At 41.2% G+C, this 15770-nt stretch overlaps 1 long non-coding RNA gene across 1 annotated transcript; it reads left to right on the top strand.

Moving 5' to 3' along the window:
- The first annotated feature begins 2700 nt into the window (after positions 1-2700).
- LOC125616152 lies at positions 2701-13146 on the top strand. Its single transcript, XR_007346787.1, has 3 exons — positions 2701-3332; positions 7450-7560; positions 12939-13146. It is a non-coding gene; the product is annotated as an uncharacterized LOC125616152 (long non-coding RNA).
- Positions 13147-15770: the final 2624 nt, after the last annotated feature.

The raw sequence follows: 15770 nt of genomic DNA, 5'->3' as shown, positions 1-15770 counted from the left end.
GAGCAGTGTCGTCATATTGCACTATATTTTTGTTTGATTTAAAAGCACTGAGTTTTTGGTTGGATGTGGTGGTGCACACCTGTCATCCCAGCGACTCAGGAGGCTTGAGGCAGGAGGATCACTAGTTTGAGGTCGGTTTCAGCAACTTCGTGAGAACCTCGGTAATTTAGTGAGAACTTGTCTCAAAATAAAAAATAAAAAGAGCTGGGGATGTGGCTCAAGCACTGTTCACTTGTTCACCCTCTTCCCCTAAACCCACAGATTTTTTAAAATTGTCTCTTTAGTTTTGCCTTTTCCAAAACAAAATCATATAGTTGGAATCATACAGAATGTAGCCTTTTCAAATTAGCTTCTTTCACTCAGCAATGTGTTTTAAGTTTCTTCATGTTTTGTGGATACACAATAGTTCATTTCTTTTTATCACTAACATACCAATGTCTGGATGTGCCATGTTTGGTTTAGCTCTTCACCTGTTGAAGGTGTTGGTTGGGTTGGTTCTGATTTTTGACAATGGTGGATAAAGCTGCTATCAACATTCATGTGCATTTTTTCTGTGAACATATGTTTCCTTCCTTCCTTCCTTCCTTCCTTCCTTCCTTCCTTCCTCCCTCCCTCCCTCCCGAGGGATTGAATCCTTTTTTTATACTTTATACTTTTATACAGCCCTTTTTTATACTTTATGGACGGGGTCTCACTGAGTTGCTTAGGGCCTCATTAAGTTGCTGAGGCCCTAACTTGCAATCCTCCTGCCTCAGCCTCCTGAGCCGCTGGGATTACAGGCGTGTGCCACCGTGCCTAGCTGAACATATGTTTTCAAATCAATTGGGTAAATACCAAAAAGCACAACAGCTGGATCATATGGTAAGATTACGTCAGCTTTGTAAGAAACTGCTGATCTGTCTTCCAAAGTGGCTGCCTCCTTTTGCATTCCTGCCAGCAACGAAGGAGAGTTGCTGCTGCCCTGCATCTTTTTCAGCATTTCGCATTGTCAGTGTTTTGGAGTGGCCTGTCTATATGTATGCAAAGCAGTATCTCATTACTGTTTTAATTTGCAATTCTCTAATGACATGATGGAAAACAGATTTTCTTTTTTTTTTAATTGTTTTTAGTTGTAGATGGACACAATATCTTTGTTTTATTTATTTATTTTATGTGGTGCTGAGGATTGAACCCAGTGCCTCACTCATGCGAGGCAAGCGCTCAACCACTGAGCTACAACCCCAGCCCCCCTGGGAAAACAGATTTTCATATGCTTATTTGCCACCTGTATATCTTCGATGGTGAGGAACCACTTCAAATCTTTGTCCACTTTTTGTTTGTTTTCTTCTTTTTGAGTTTTAAGAGTTCTTTGTACATTTTGGACACAAATCCTTTGTTGGCTATTTTATCAGATAAATATTTTCTCTTAATCTGTTTCCTATATTTCCATTTGCTTAACATTTAAAAAAATTTTTTAGTTGTCAATGGACCTTTATTTTATTTATTTTTATGCGATGCTGAGAATCCAACCCAGGGCCTCACACATGCTAGGCAGGTGCTCCAATACTGAGCTACAGCCCCAGCCCCCATTTGCTTAACATTTATTGAATTTACTGAAAGTCTTGATAATTGCAAGTGGCTCAGGCTTCCCTCAACCTCTGAGAAAGTAGAGATGAGGTAGGAGAAACAGATAGGAATTTCTGGACTTGTTTGGCCATGAGACATATGTGGTCTCTAGCCAATTGGTTCAGTACTGACTGGGGAGTAAGGGGAAAAAAACAAAAAAAAAATAGTAGTACTGCCCTACCCTATGTTAAACACAAGTAATTTCACATATATTATTCCACAGCCACCTTAAGAAGTAAATCCTATCATTTAGGAAGCCATCAGGCTTGTTGAACATCACATAAGTTAAACAAACTATCCAGGGTCTCACATGGATTATGTGGTGGAATTGAGACTCAGATAACTCCAGGACACTGTGGGCCAGACGCAAGGTTAACCCACCTCAGGGCAGGTTGGATAACAGTACATGAGGGATGGGTGACAGTTCCAACCCCTGTATCAGACATTGGACCTGAGACTCATCCTGGGCCAGTGTGGAGATCTAAGAGACTGCTCTCAGATGGAAGAAATGCCCACATTAAGACAGATACATCAGATCTGGTTAGAAGCAAGAGCTCAATAAACAGCTGGGGATGTGCACTGTAATCCTGGAAGGAGAAGAAACAGTCAAACATTGAGCAGGGTGCCGAGTGTGGTGGTGTGTGCCTGTAATCCCAGCAACTGCAGAGGCTGAGGCAGGAGGATCAAGAGTTCAAAGCCAGCCTCAGATTAGTAAGGAACTTAGCAACTCAGCAAGACCCTGTGTCTAAATAAAATATTAAAAAGAACTAGGGAAGGCTGGGGGTATAGCTCAGTTGATAGGGTGCTTGCCTTGTGTGCACAAGGCCCTGGGTTCGATCCCCAGCATAACAACAACAAAAAGATTTGGGGAAGTACTGGGGTTGTAGCTCAATTGGTAGAGCGTTTGCCTTGCATGTGTGAGGCACTGGGTTCGATCCTCAGTACCACATAAAAACAAATAAAATAAAGGTATTGTGTCTGTCTATGACTAAAAAAAAAAGTGGATAAAAAAAAAAGAACTGGGGATGTGGCTCAATGGTTAAGCACCCCTGGGTTCAATCCCTTGTACCAAAAAAAAAAAAGAAAATTGAGCAGAATGTGAAGGGTCCACACAAGCAGGCTGAGGCCCAGCCCAAGGCTGCAAATAGAGACAGGGAACTGAATTCCAGTATGAAGAAGGCGAATGGGACTACTCGAGCAAGACACAGTGGGAGTGGAGGAGCCCATCACTAAGGCAGTCAGGTCCCCAGCTTGGGACAGCAAGGCCTACTCCTGCACCACTGCTCATGGTCTGCAGCATGTCTTGTGAGAGTCAAGCTCAAGGTCTGCACACAGTTAAGGTTTCCAGTTATACATTGTCAGAGCCTGCCATTGGAGGGAACAGTAAGAAAGCTTCAAGGAAGGCAGAAACTTCAAGCAGAAGCTCCACGTGTGGACCATGGTTTAGAAAATAAGTGAGGACCAAGATCAGGGCTGTTGGATGCCTGGGGCAGTGATGAACTGGGGGCTCCTGAAACTCTTCTGACACCGGGAGACATCCCAGAAGGGAGCGCAGGGCTGAGCTGAGAGGTGTTGCAGGTGAGCCAATTACAGAAACAAGGACATCGCTGAACTAGCACATCTGCCCAAGACTGGCAGCTGGCACCTGAGGGAAGAAGACGTGGTCAACAGTCTCCTCAGACAAGTCAGGTGTACAACCTACAATCCCAGGCTTCTTCAGGATTCAGGTACGCCATGCTTCATGTAAGATAAATGTTCCTGATGATATATAAATTGGATTTTGCACATTGATGGATACTTTAAATTTCCAGGGGAATTTGCTGCTTAGAGGAAATTATTATTATTATTGTAAATCTGGTTTCAATCCATTGGATTTTCTTAAAAAGACCATTTTTTGCCTTCTCTCTCTCTCTCTCTCTCTCACACACACACACACACACTAACTGTATTTAAAAGAATTAATGGATGCTGCTAGCATGCCCTTATTTTTACAAAGTTTAAATTTTATTCCTTACAATATATTCATTAACCTAAAACATAATGGTCTAAAGCAGTAATTCCTACACCTAACTGACGTAAGCTGGTAGTCTTAAAGAATACAGATTCCTGGGCCCTACCACTTGAGTTTCGGACTCTGAAGGCAGCATAGAAAGGCACCCAGACTCCCTGGGGGAGCGTATGGCTTAGCATTGCTGTGCAGCTGTAGAGATTAATGGCAGATGGAAGTTAACCTGGAGATGATCTTTTTTGCAGTCATTGGATAATTTCTTTCCAGCCTGATGTGAAAGCAGAGCCTGGACACAGCAGGCCCCTGGGCTCCAGGATAGGCCTCCAGATTCAAGGCAGAGTGTGTCACTGCGCCAGGGCCTGGGACCTTCATCTAGAATTCTAGCGGAGGTAGGGGTTATAATCACTCATAGAATACCTAAAGGTTATTGGGAAAACTGAATATGGTTGTGAAGTAGTATAATGCCTGCCCACGCCCCATGATGTCCATGTCATACTCCCTAAAGTCGTGAATATGTGAGGTCATGTAGCAAAAAGAGATGGCTGCCAGTTGGCTGTCTTCAGGTGGGAGATTATGCTGGGTTATCAGGTGGGCCCAATGTAATGACAAGAGTACTTAACAGCAGAAGAGGAAGGCAAGAGAGAGGCCAGAGAGATGAGTATACGAGAAGGATTCCATTAAACACTGTTGGACAAATAGGGCCATAGGCCAAGGGATGTGGGTAGCCTCTAAGAGCAGGGACACGTTGCAGCTGTCACTCTTCAGTGAGACCCCTGCCACATTCTAACTTCCCAAACTGTGAGATAATAAATTTGTGTAGTTTTAGGCCACCAAATTTAAGGTAATTTTTTCCCCTTCTACCAGAAATAGGAAACAAAAACAATACTCATGACCAAGTTCTAAAAAAGAAAAAAAAATTTCTTTAGAATGCAAGAAAAGGAAAGTAGAACTTAAAAGTCTGACAGACTTCTTTGTATGGCCAGGCCCTGAAAACCATCACCAACAGTTTCCTTTTCTTGTCTTTGAAGAAACAAAGATTTTTTTTTTTTTAATGAAATGAGAACAGGCTCCTTTATTAGGCCAAGTTTTTAACACAGTTAAAATAGGATGGTGGTAAGATCCAGAATCTATATTTTAAAAATCTCCCTAGGTGTCTCTAGTATGCAGCCAGGTTTGCAAATCACTGGACTAAAAATGCAATTCTAACCCACATAATTATGAGGTGGCCGCATACCTGGAGAGTGAGTCCCCGTGGATTATGATTAACCTGGGAAGACAGAACACATGGGGTGACCGCAGAGACGGGGTCTGGTGAGGCAACACTGCAACACTTCACGTGTGACCTGCACCGTGGAATGGTGAGCATGCTCCCATTAAACACGAACACCTCCAAAGTAGAAAACAGGCCAAGGAGGGTGTTTTAATTAATGATTGATGGTTGTGAGGACGGAGGGCTAATTGATTCAAGGGACAGGCAATAGCAGGGGGAGGGGAAGGCCAGAGGAGTTGCAGGGAACTGAACGCAGTTCGGTGGAGGCAGATGCAGAGTAGTGCACTTTCTGGAAAAGGGAAGAAAATAGCACAAAAACAGGCAGGTCAGGGGAAGAGTGCAACATTAGAAAAGGCTCTGGAGACCAGGCCTGTCTCAGGGTGGTGTGTGGTGCTGGGGTGCCAGGGGTACAGCAAGGCCTCTCAGCCTAGGCCTCCCATTCACAAAGGCACTGAAATTTAAGCACTTTTTTTTTTTTGTGGTGCTGAGGATCCAACCCAGGGCCTTGTGCATGTGAGGCAAGCACTCTACAAACTGAGCCATATCCCCAGCCCTGAAATTTAGATTTCTGACATCTTTTAGTATCTGATAAAGGTGTTCTTTGTTGTTGTTGTTGTTGTCTTAAGTTGTGGATGGACACAATACCTTTATTTTATTTATTTATCTTTATGTGGTGCTGAGGTCAAACCCAGGGCCTCGTACATTCGAGACGAGCACTCTTCCACTGAGCCACAACCCTAGCCCTCTGATGAAGGTGTTTGTTTGCAAAGCATACCACAGTTTTATGATCCCGTTTTTACAACTTATCCTTTTTAATGTATTGGGAGCTTCAAAAAATGAGGCCAGTGGTGTAGAATCGGTGGTGGATTGGAGGATTTGGCCAGTTGATGGAGCCAGCATATGTGAGCAGCCATGGGGCATTATTTAAGGATACAGGATGAGGGTTCATAGTGAACAGGGCTGGAGGAATTGGAATCCAAAGAGGAAAGGAGACTGACTTTGTTTATTTTCCTGAGTGTTAATAGGTACTTCTTCTATTTTTCCTTTTCCCCCAGAGTTATGTATGTACATAATCTACTAACAACTAGTTCTACAAGGTTTATTATACAAGACAACTTTCCCTGCCCTTCCGCACCATTTCCCTACGTTTTAATCTCTTTTAGATGATTCTTTCGTTATTTATCTCCAGTTCTATAAATTGTCATGGTTGAAACATTATTCTTTGATGTTTCCATTTTAACCATTATTGCATTTTTCCCCAGCACAGAAGATCAGGATTTGGTGTCTTTCCTCCCTCTACCCCTATCCACCATACACACTAATTCCCCCCACCCCCATTCTTCCAATATACTTTGTGGTCATGTTGGTTAGTGGATCTTCACTGTTTATGTCCTCAAGACTAGAAAACACTCTTTGTAGCTGAGCCATCTAGTAAACTTCGATAACTTTTCCTTTCTTGCATACCTTTTTGTTGTCCCTGGGGCTAATAACTGTCTTATTATTAAGACAGTTTCATTATTATTAAGAAATGGTTTCATTTTCTATGTATTTATAATTGCCATTTCAAGACATTCAGAACCTTCAGATACTCTAATAATTTCACCAATCCTTAAAAATAAAATAAAAAAAAAAAGTCTCCTGGAGCCTTCCCCCCTGCTCCAGCATGTATCTGAGACCCTCCCCGCCCCTCCCACCTTGGAATCTCTCTTCACCTTCATCCCGGGATTCTCCTTCCTTCTGGTTGAAAGGAGTGCCTTCCGTCTTTGTTTACTTGTTGTTTTGACAATGTTTGGGGGATTTCCTGAGGCAGGGGCACGTGATATAAATTTTTACAATCTTGCACGTTGGAAAATGCTTTAATCTCCTCTGAGACTTGCTGAGTTGTTTGGGTTAGATATAAAATCCTAAATTGGAAATGATTTCCTCTTGAGAAGGGTCATTACCCAGGGCTCATTTTCTCCTCCTCTTTGGATGCTTGTAGCATCTTTTCTTTGTCCTCAATGTGCTGAGATTTCCCACTGGTGCACCTTGGGGTGGGTGTTCTCCATCCTCCCGTGGACATTTGGTGGCCCTTTTATTCCTGAAATGCATGCCTGAGAGCTGTGAGAAAAGGCTGAATTATTTTTTTAATGACTTCCTAAGGACTTCCTCTCTTCTGGTTTCTCTGTTCTCTTTTCGGATCTCCTATTTGCATATAGCAGACCTCTTGTTCTGGTCTCTTGATTTTCTGATCTTTGCTTTCATTTGTCTATTTTCTCTCTTTTGTCCAAATTTCAGAGAGATATTCTCTTTTTTATTTTCTAGCTCTTTTATCAAAATTTTATTTTTATCATATTTCTAACTTCCGTGTGTGTGGGGGGGACACTGGGGATCAAACTCAGGAGTGCTCTACCACTGAGCTACATCCCCAGCCCTTTTCATTTTAGTTTTTTTGAGACAGGATCTTGCTAAATTGCTGAGGTTGGCCTCGAACTTTTGATCCTCCTGCCTCAGGCTCCAAAGTCTTTGGGATTACGGGCTCACACCAGGGCATCCATCTAAAATTTAGAGTTGTTTCTTTCCACAGACATCTTTAGGAAAATGTGAAAGATTTATACACTCTGAAGAGAAATCAGAATATGGAAGGGTTCTTAGTTGTTTCCTGAACATTCTTGTATTCACGTTATCTTCTTTTTTGGTGAGTATATACCTTAACTCTGAGGATATTAATCAAAGGGTATTTGATGTTTTCCTCAATCTTCTTAGTCTCTCCCTTTTCTCAAAGTTGCTCCTTTCTATTCATTTTGGTCTCTATTTCATGTGAGAGGCTTTCCTCAAGGTCTGGTAAGTCTAGGTTATTTGCTCTTATTTAAGAATGGGGGCTAAGGGGCTGGGGCTTAGTTGTAGCCCACTCGCTTAGCACATATGAGGCACTGCGTTTGATTCTCAGCACCACGTATAAATAAATAAAATAAAAGTGAATCAACAACTAAAAAATAAAAACAAATTAAAAAAAAAAAAAAGGATGGGGGCTATAAAGTTGAGTGGCAGTTCTGAAAATGTAGGGGCTTATTGACCAGAGGCTCCACCACATGCTCTGACTGGGTCTTTTACTTGGGGGACCCCCACATAAATGCTTTTAATTTTTTTTCTCTTGGGGGAGATCAAATTCCTGTGAGAAGTCTCTTCTAGGCTCATGCCCAGAGCATATAATTCTGACTGCCAGCATTGTGGAGCCCACTGGGACAGAGCAGTTGTGCTCAGCATCGGTCCACTTCATCCTTCAGTTTCCAGGATAGCACCCAGTCCTTAGCTCTGCCCAGTGTCCTCCAATCTTTTTTTTTTTTGGTACTGAGGATTGAGTTCAGGGCCTCTCGACCACTTTGCCACATCCCTGTTTTGTATTTTATTTAGAGACAGGGTCTCACTGAATTGCTTAGCACCTCACTAAATTGCCAATGCTGGCTTTGAACTCATGATCCTCCTGTCTCAGTCTCACTAGCTGCTGGGATTACAGGCCTGCACCACTGCACCCAGCCCAGTGTCCTCCAGTCTATAGACCTTCCATTCTGGTCTCTCTGGAGATGGGCGCTTCCTTGGCTTTGCAGGGAGCGGAGGAGTCTGGGAGTCTAGTTGTTTCCCAAGCAGAACCACTCCTGGTTTTAGCCTGCCCCACCTCTTTCCAGAGCAGCCTGGTGTTGCCAATTCCTGAGCCTCTGGGGATTCTGGTTGGTTTCTCAGATTTCCTCAGTGCTGATTTAGGATTCAGTTTTCCTGTGTCTGTGTTATCCTTGACCACATTTCTTACTTTCCTGCCTTCAAAATGTTGCTACGGGAAGTTAAAAAGAAAGAAAGAAAAGTTCTATTATTTCTTTCCTTTTCTCAGAAGAGAGAAAAAGGTGGTGTGCACATGTGGGTGTTCTATCTTCCATCTTTACCTGGAAATTGGGAGATTTCCTTTTCACTCTTGATCTTTTTCTGTTGTTTTAATTGTTAATCAATATTTGGTCACCATTATTAATTATTGTGAATTGTGTTACTTTTCAAGTGAAGACAATCCAGTTGACTTTTTTTTTTTTTTTAACTTCAGTGAAGATGAGGGAATAGCCTGTAAGAACTGTGAAATAATGATCAGACTTGACGTCTCCGGTGCTTCCCAAATGCAGACCTCAGCAGGAGCTGCGTGTATGTGCCTGTGTATTTACTAAGGAAACAGCTGAGCCTACCTGGGATGATAATATGCCCATAAATGATGACACCAGACCAGTAAAAAAACAATACACCCACAAGCAGGAAACAAAGTAGGTCAGAGTGAGTCACCAGCCGTGGTGTGTAAAGTTTTTCTCATCGTTGTTACTTCAGCCCAGAGCAGAATCTTAGTCTGGTTCTCCAACAGTTGTCTCAAAACTTTTCGATTGCCCATCCTTTGAAGAAAAATATTTTAACACACCCTCAAATATGTCAATTTATTTGCAAATTGCACATGTCATATCCATATCGATATAGCATAATATATACAAGTAGAGATTCTTTAATAGAATGCAATGGAAAATAAAATGAGTTCTAATATTTTCCTTCACTATTCCAGAGACTCATTTTGCACTCCATGGAATTCTCCAGCAGGATAAGGCTCAGAACACCTTGGAAGCTTTTTCAAAAGACTCCTACTGAGACTCTACCTGGTCATCTGAATCAGAACTTCCCTGGGTGGGGTCCTAGCCAGGATATTTTGAAAAATTTCCCGGTTGATTCCCATGTACACCTATGATTAAGAAATTCAACTCAAAAAATTCAAGAAAATGTGCCCTTCAAAAACCGGAAATGGGGGCTGGGGTTGTGACTCAGTGGTAGAGTGCTCACCTAGCATGCTTGAGGCACTGAGTTCAATCCTCAGCACCACATAAATGTAAAATAAAGATACTGTGCCCACTTAAAAAACTAAAAAATAAATATTTAAAAACAAACAAACAAACAATCTGGAAATGGTAGGCAAATGGCTACTGAGTGCAAAGAGAAGGCAATTAACAATGTGAAATTTACAGTTCAATTAAATATCTGGATCATCATGTGCCTCATAAAACTCCCCATTTCTATATTTTTCTTCCTCTATGTCCTCTCCCCTTACTTAAAAAAATAGCATTGACTCATTATTTTAAGTAATAGACATAGACATTCATTGTAGGAAACACATATAAGCAAAAAGAAGAAAATAAAAATTTATCTATAGCCAGGCACAGTGGCACATGCCTGTAATCCCAGTGGCTCAAGAGGCTGAGGATCACAGGTTCAAAGCCAGCCTCAGCAATTTAGCGAGGTTCTAAGCAACTCAGTGAGACCCTGTCTCTAAATTTAAAAAAATATAAAAAGAGCTGGGGATGTGACTCAGTGGTAAAGCGCCCTATGTTCAATCCCTGGTACCAAAACAAACAATCTAACTAACAAACCCACACATCTGTGGAATCCTACCATTCCAAAGTAACAATTAAAATTTTTATTCATAACCTTCCAAAAATCTACGCAAACATATACTTAAGAGGGGAAACCTATTGAAAATGCTGTTTTCATCCTGACTTTTCCCCCTCAGTAATTATATTCTTTTCCGTGGTAATAAAGAATGAACCTCTGACAGAGCCTTGGAGCTGATCAGCTGGTGATGTTAGAAGCCCCTTGAGTCTGGCCAACCGGCTGACCCCTTCTCACGCTCATCTCTTCCTTCTGATTGGGCCTCACTTCCTGGCTCACCCTCTGTTTACGCTCTGCGGCTCGTTCCTTTTCACTTTTCCTTCATTCTCTATCCTCATTTCTCCACTAAAGCCACCAAGGCCTTCAGGACAAGGGTTAATATTTGACATAATTACACTTCCTGCCAACTTGACGAGGGGTGCGTAACAAGGGAGCTGGGAGAGACTGCTGCACCCTCCTCTGCAGTGGGGATTTTCTGAGCAAGTCCAGACAAGGGCCCTCTGTTCTTGATGACTATCTGTTATTTTCACTTGGGAGCCCAAATTAAAGTTGCTTATTTGCCTTAGCAGCAAGGTGTGGCCAGAGGCAGCCCAGGGTACTCAGATTGTCAGTGAAGAGCCATTTCAGAGAAATTGCATTTCTGAAATTGAAACCAAGGCAGATAGAACTCCCTTCAGTTGACACAAGGTAAGGGCTGGGAAGGAGGTTGGCCTGAAAATCCAGAACAGACCAGGTGCAGCACTTCTGCCTGGATGGTAATCAGTTTCCTCACCGGTTTTATAAAACTGGTTGCAGAAAACCAGTTCCTCCTGCTGTAGGTAACAAGGATCTTCTGAATGCTGGTTACCTCCCCAACCTGCTGACAAAGAACTTTCCATTTATATTTATGAATCCACTGGTAGTGAAGAAAGCCCCTGAACTCTGAAGCTTCACTGGGATAGCACAAAAGAAAAAAAGCACTTTCCACCACACTCGAGCCAAATTGGGTTTTCCAGAGGCTGTGTGAAATTATTGGTTTCATTACATGCAAATCATTACCCCCAAACCAACTATGTTCTTGGGAATGAAATTGTCATTGGCTTTATTGACTAGGAGAGGCTAATTAGCCAACTCTCTAAGGGCATTCTGCTATGGAAGGTTCTAGAAAATGAAAAAAACAGTGACTCATTCTCTGCGCTCACCCCCAACACCAAAATGCTTCCTGCAGCAGTGGTAGCTTATTTGTTATCAGTCAGAGTGGGGGTGTAGCACCTGAGTTGCATAGATGCTTCGGGGGGGACAGAAATTAAGTGTTTCAACAGGGGTATTAGTCACAGGGGGTGGGACCCTCTCTGTCAGCTCATAAAAGTAGGAGCCAGAGAAGCTGATGATAGCTGAAACAGGGGAACATCCCCTTCACACAACCTCTTCTCTCTTTTCCCAGTAGCAGCTACTTAAAAAGTAGCAGTTAGCCAGGTGTGGTGGCACACGTCTGTAATCCCAGTAATTTGGGAGGCTGAGACAGGAGGTGCACAAGTTCCAGGCCAGCCTCAGCAACATAGTGAGGCCTTAAGCAACTTGGTGAGACTCTGTTAAAAAAAAAAAAAAAAAAAAAAAAAATTGAAAGGGATGGGGAAGTAGCTCAGTGGTAAAGTGCCCCTGGATCAGATCTCCAGTAACAACAACAACAACAACAACAATAACAAAAAATATAGCACTTAGCATGTGGAGAATGTCAGAAAGAGGTGAGAAATGGGGAAAATACATCTTGACATAAATATTTCTAGAAAGGATCTCTTCCATTCAATGGAGGAGTTGAAACTAAAAATATCTTTTAAAAAAATTTTTTTTTTTTTAATTTTTGTTTCAGCTAGAATGGAAAGTTCTTCCCTCCCTCCAGGGAAACTAATCTCTACTTGTAGTAGCACTGGAAGTGCCACCATTAGTGACTCATTCCTCCATATATATTGCAGGGGGACCTGGCATTTAAGAGGCCCATATCAAAAGGCAAATACTTAGGATGCTGGCCAAAGATTTTCACTGGCATCAGAATCCTTGAGATAACTTTCAAATATGGGCTCCTGGCACACACGCACATATTCCATGCTCCCCTGCTACAACCACGACCTTCAAACAATAGGCGGGTTCTCCCGTTCCCTGGTTTCTGCCAGGACTTTGGTGTCATTAACTTTAGTTCCTGTTTTGCAGGTTAGAAAATGGTTTCCACTTGGATAATGATTTGACTACCACAGTCAGAAACAACCCTCTTTAGTTAAGGGTGAAAACCATGGAAAAGTATAAATAGTTGCTTTTTTTTTTTTTTAATTCAATGTTTCCAAGGAAAGTCTATATTGGAGTCAACAATGTCATTTTTCCTACCCTGAATCCTGGGTCCCCTTTTATATCCTGTCTCTCTTTTCTCTCAGTATTCTCTATTATTATATTCTCTATTATTATATTCCCTTCTTCCTTCTCCCCTTCAAGAGGCAAACATAGTGGGAATGCAATTTGTATTTGTATTGTATTTACTAAATTATGTTGCATTTTCTTTATATAACATAGGTTTAATAATTGACTTGAGTGTGTGGTTATTTATGTGAGTTGGCCTTTTTTTTCTCTCTCTCAATGGGCTAGTGACTATCACAAGGAAAAATAGGTCCTTACTTCTATCTCATGACATTAAGAGTGAAGGAATAATGAACAATGGGTTAAAGAAGACATCAAGGAGGAGATAAAAAAAATTCTTAGAGGTAAATGAGATCACAGACACAACATACCGAAACCTCTGGGACACAATGAAAGCAGTACTGAGAGGAAAATGCATTGCATGGAGTTACTTCCTTAAAAGAAGAAAAAGTCAACACATAAATGACCTCACACTACATCTCAAAGCCCTAGAGAAAGAAGAACAAATCAGCAGCAAAAGCAGTAGGAGGCAAGAAATAATTAAAATGAGACTGAAATCAATGAAATTGAAACAAAAGAAACAATTGAAAAAATTGACAAAACAAAAAGTTGGTTCTTTGAAAAAATAAATAACATTGACAGACCTGTAGCCAAGCTAACGAAGGGGAGGAGACAGAGAACTCAAATTACCAGCATATGTGATGAAAAAGGCAATATCACAACAGACACTACAGAAATACAGAGGATAATTATTTTGAAATCTTATACTCCAATAAAATAGAAGGCATCGACAAATTTCTTAAGTCATATGATTTGCCCAGGTTAAGGCAGGAAGATATACACAATTTAAACAGACCAATATCAAGTGAGGAAATAGAAGAAGCCATCAAAACTGGGCTGGGGATGGGGCTCAAGCAGTAATGTGCTCGCCTGGCATGCGCGCAACGCTGGGTTCGATCCTCAGCACCACATAAAATAAAATAAAGATGTTGTGTCCACCGAAAACTGAAAAATAAATATTAAAAAATTCTCTCTCTCTCTCTCTCTCTCTCTCTCTCTGTCTGTCTCTCTTAAAAAAAAAAAAACAAAAGAGCTTACCAACCAAGAAAAGCCCAGGACCAGATGGATACACAGCCGAGTTCTACAAGACCTTTAAAGAAGAACTAATACGAATACTCTTCAACTTATTTCAGGAAATAGAAAAAAGAGGGAACACTTCCAAACTCATTCTATGGGGTGTATATCCCCCTGATCCCAAAACCAGGCAAAGACACATCATAAAAAGAGAATTTCAGACCAATATCTCTAATGAACATAGATGCAAAAATTCTCAATAAAATTCTGGCAATTCAAATATAAAAACATATCAAAAAGATTGTGCACCACGATCAAGTGGGATTCATCCCAGGATGCAAGGTTGGTTCAACATACGGAAATCAATAAATGTAATTCATCACATCAATAGACTTAAAGATAAGAATCATATGATCATCTCAAAAGATGCAGAAAAAGCATTTGACAAAATACAGCACCCCTTTATGTTCAAAACACTAGAAAAACTAGGGATAACAGGAACATATCTCAACATTGTAAAGGCTATCTGCTGAGGGCCATAGCCAAGTCGGGATGACGCATGGCATTTTTGCCAGAAGTAGTGGTTGAGAGGTAACGCCAGCGAGCCATTAAGATGATGACTTTTGAGTTCTCACGGAGTTACCATTGAGTTCCGGTTGAGCTCTCACGGGGATTACTGAAGAGTTCTCATTGGTTGGGGATTTTCCGGTTGGTGGTTCCTGGAGGAGCCGCGTGGAGTTTGGGAGAGTTCCTGGGGAGCGTGTGTGGAGTATGCTGGTGGAGTTCAGAAATAAAGTTTGTTCCTCTTGAGTGGCTCGTGATTTGTGCCCAGCCAGACTGCGGCAGCTATCTATGCTAAGCCTCAGGCCAACATCATTCTAAATGGAGAAAAATTGAAGGCATTCCCTCTAAAAACTGGAACAAGACAGGGATGCCCTCTTTCACCACCGCTATTCAACATAGTTCTTGAAACACTGGCCAGAGTAATTAGACAGATGAAAGAAATCAAAGGGATATGTATAGGAAAAGAAGAACTTAAATTAGCACTCTTTGCTGATGATATGATTCTATACCTAGAAGACCCAAAAAAAAAAAACTCCACCAGAAAACTTCTAGAACTAGTAAATGAATTCAGCAAAGTAGCAGAATACAAAATCAGCACCCATAAACCAAAAGCATTTCTGTATATCAGTGACAAAGCTTATGAGAAGGAAATGAGGAAAACTACCCCATTCACAATAACCTCAAAAAAAAAATACTTGAGAATCAACTTAATGAAAGAGGTAAAAGATCTATATAATGAAAACTATAGAACCCTAAGGAGAGAAATCAAAGAAGACCTTAGAAGATGGAAAGATCTACCTTGCTCTTGGATAGGTAGGATTAACATTATCAAAATGACCATACTACCAAAAGCACTATACAGATTTAATGCAATTCCAATCAAAATCCCAACAGCATTCCTCATAGACATAGAAAAAGCAATCATGAAATTCATCTGGAAAAATAAGAGACTCAGAATAGTTAAAGCAATGCTTAGCAAGAAAAGTGAAGCAGATGGCATTACTATACCAGACCTTAAACTATACTAGAGCAATAGTAACAAAAACAGCATGGTATTGGCACCAAAACACACTGGTAGACCAATGGTACAGAATAGAGGCACAGAGATTAACCCACAAAATTACAATTATTTTATATTAGACAAAGGTGCCAAAAACATGCACTGGATAAAAATTAGCATCTTCAACAAATGGTGCTGGGAAAACTGGAAATCCACATGCAACAAAATGAAATTGAATCCCTATTTCTCACCATGCACAAAACTTAACTCAAAGCAGATCAAGGATCTAGCAATTAAACCAGAGACTCTGCATATAACAGAAGAAAAAGTAGGCCCTAATCTTAATTATGTGGGATTAGGCCCCAACTTCCTTAACAAGACTCTTATAGTGCAAGAATTAAAATCAAGAATCAGTAAATGGT

Source organism: Marmota marmota, unplaced genomic scaffold (genome assembly GCF_001458135.2).
Source record: "Marmota marmota marmota unplaced genomic scaffold, marMar, whole genome shotgun sequence".
NCBI classification, from domain to species: Eukaryota; Metazoa; Chordata; class Mammalia; order Rodentia; family Sciuridae; genus Marmota; species Marmota marmota.
This window is presented reverse-complemented; position numbering and strand designations above follow the sequence as displayed.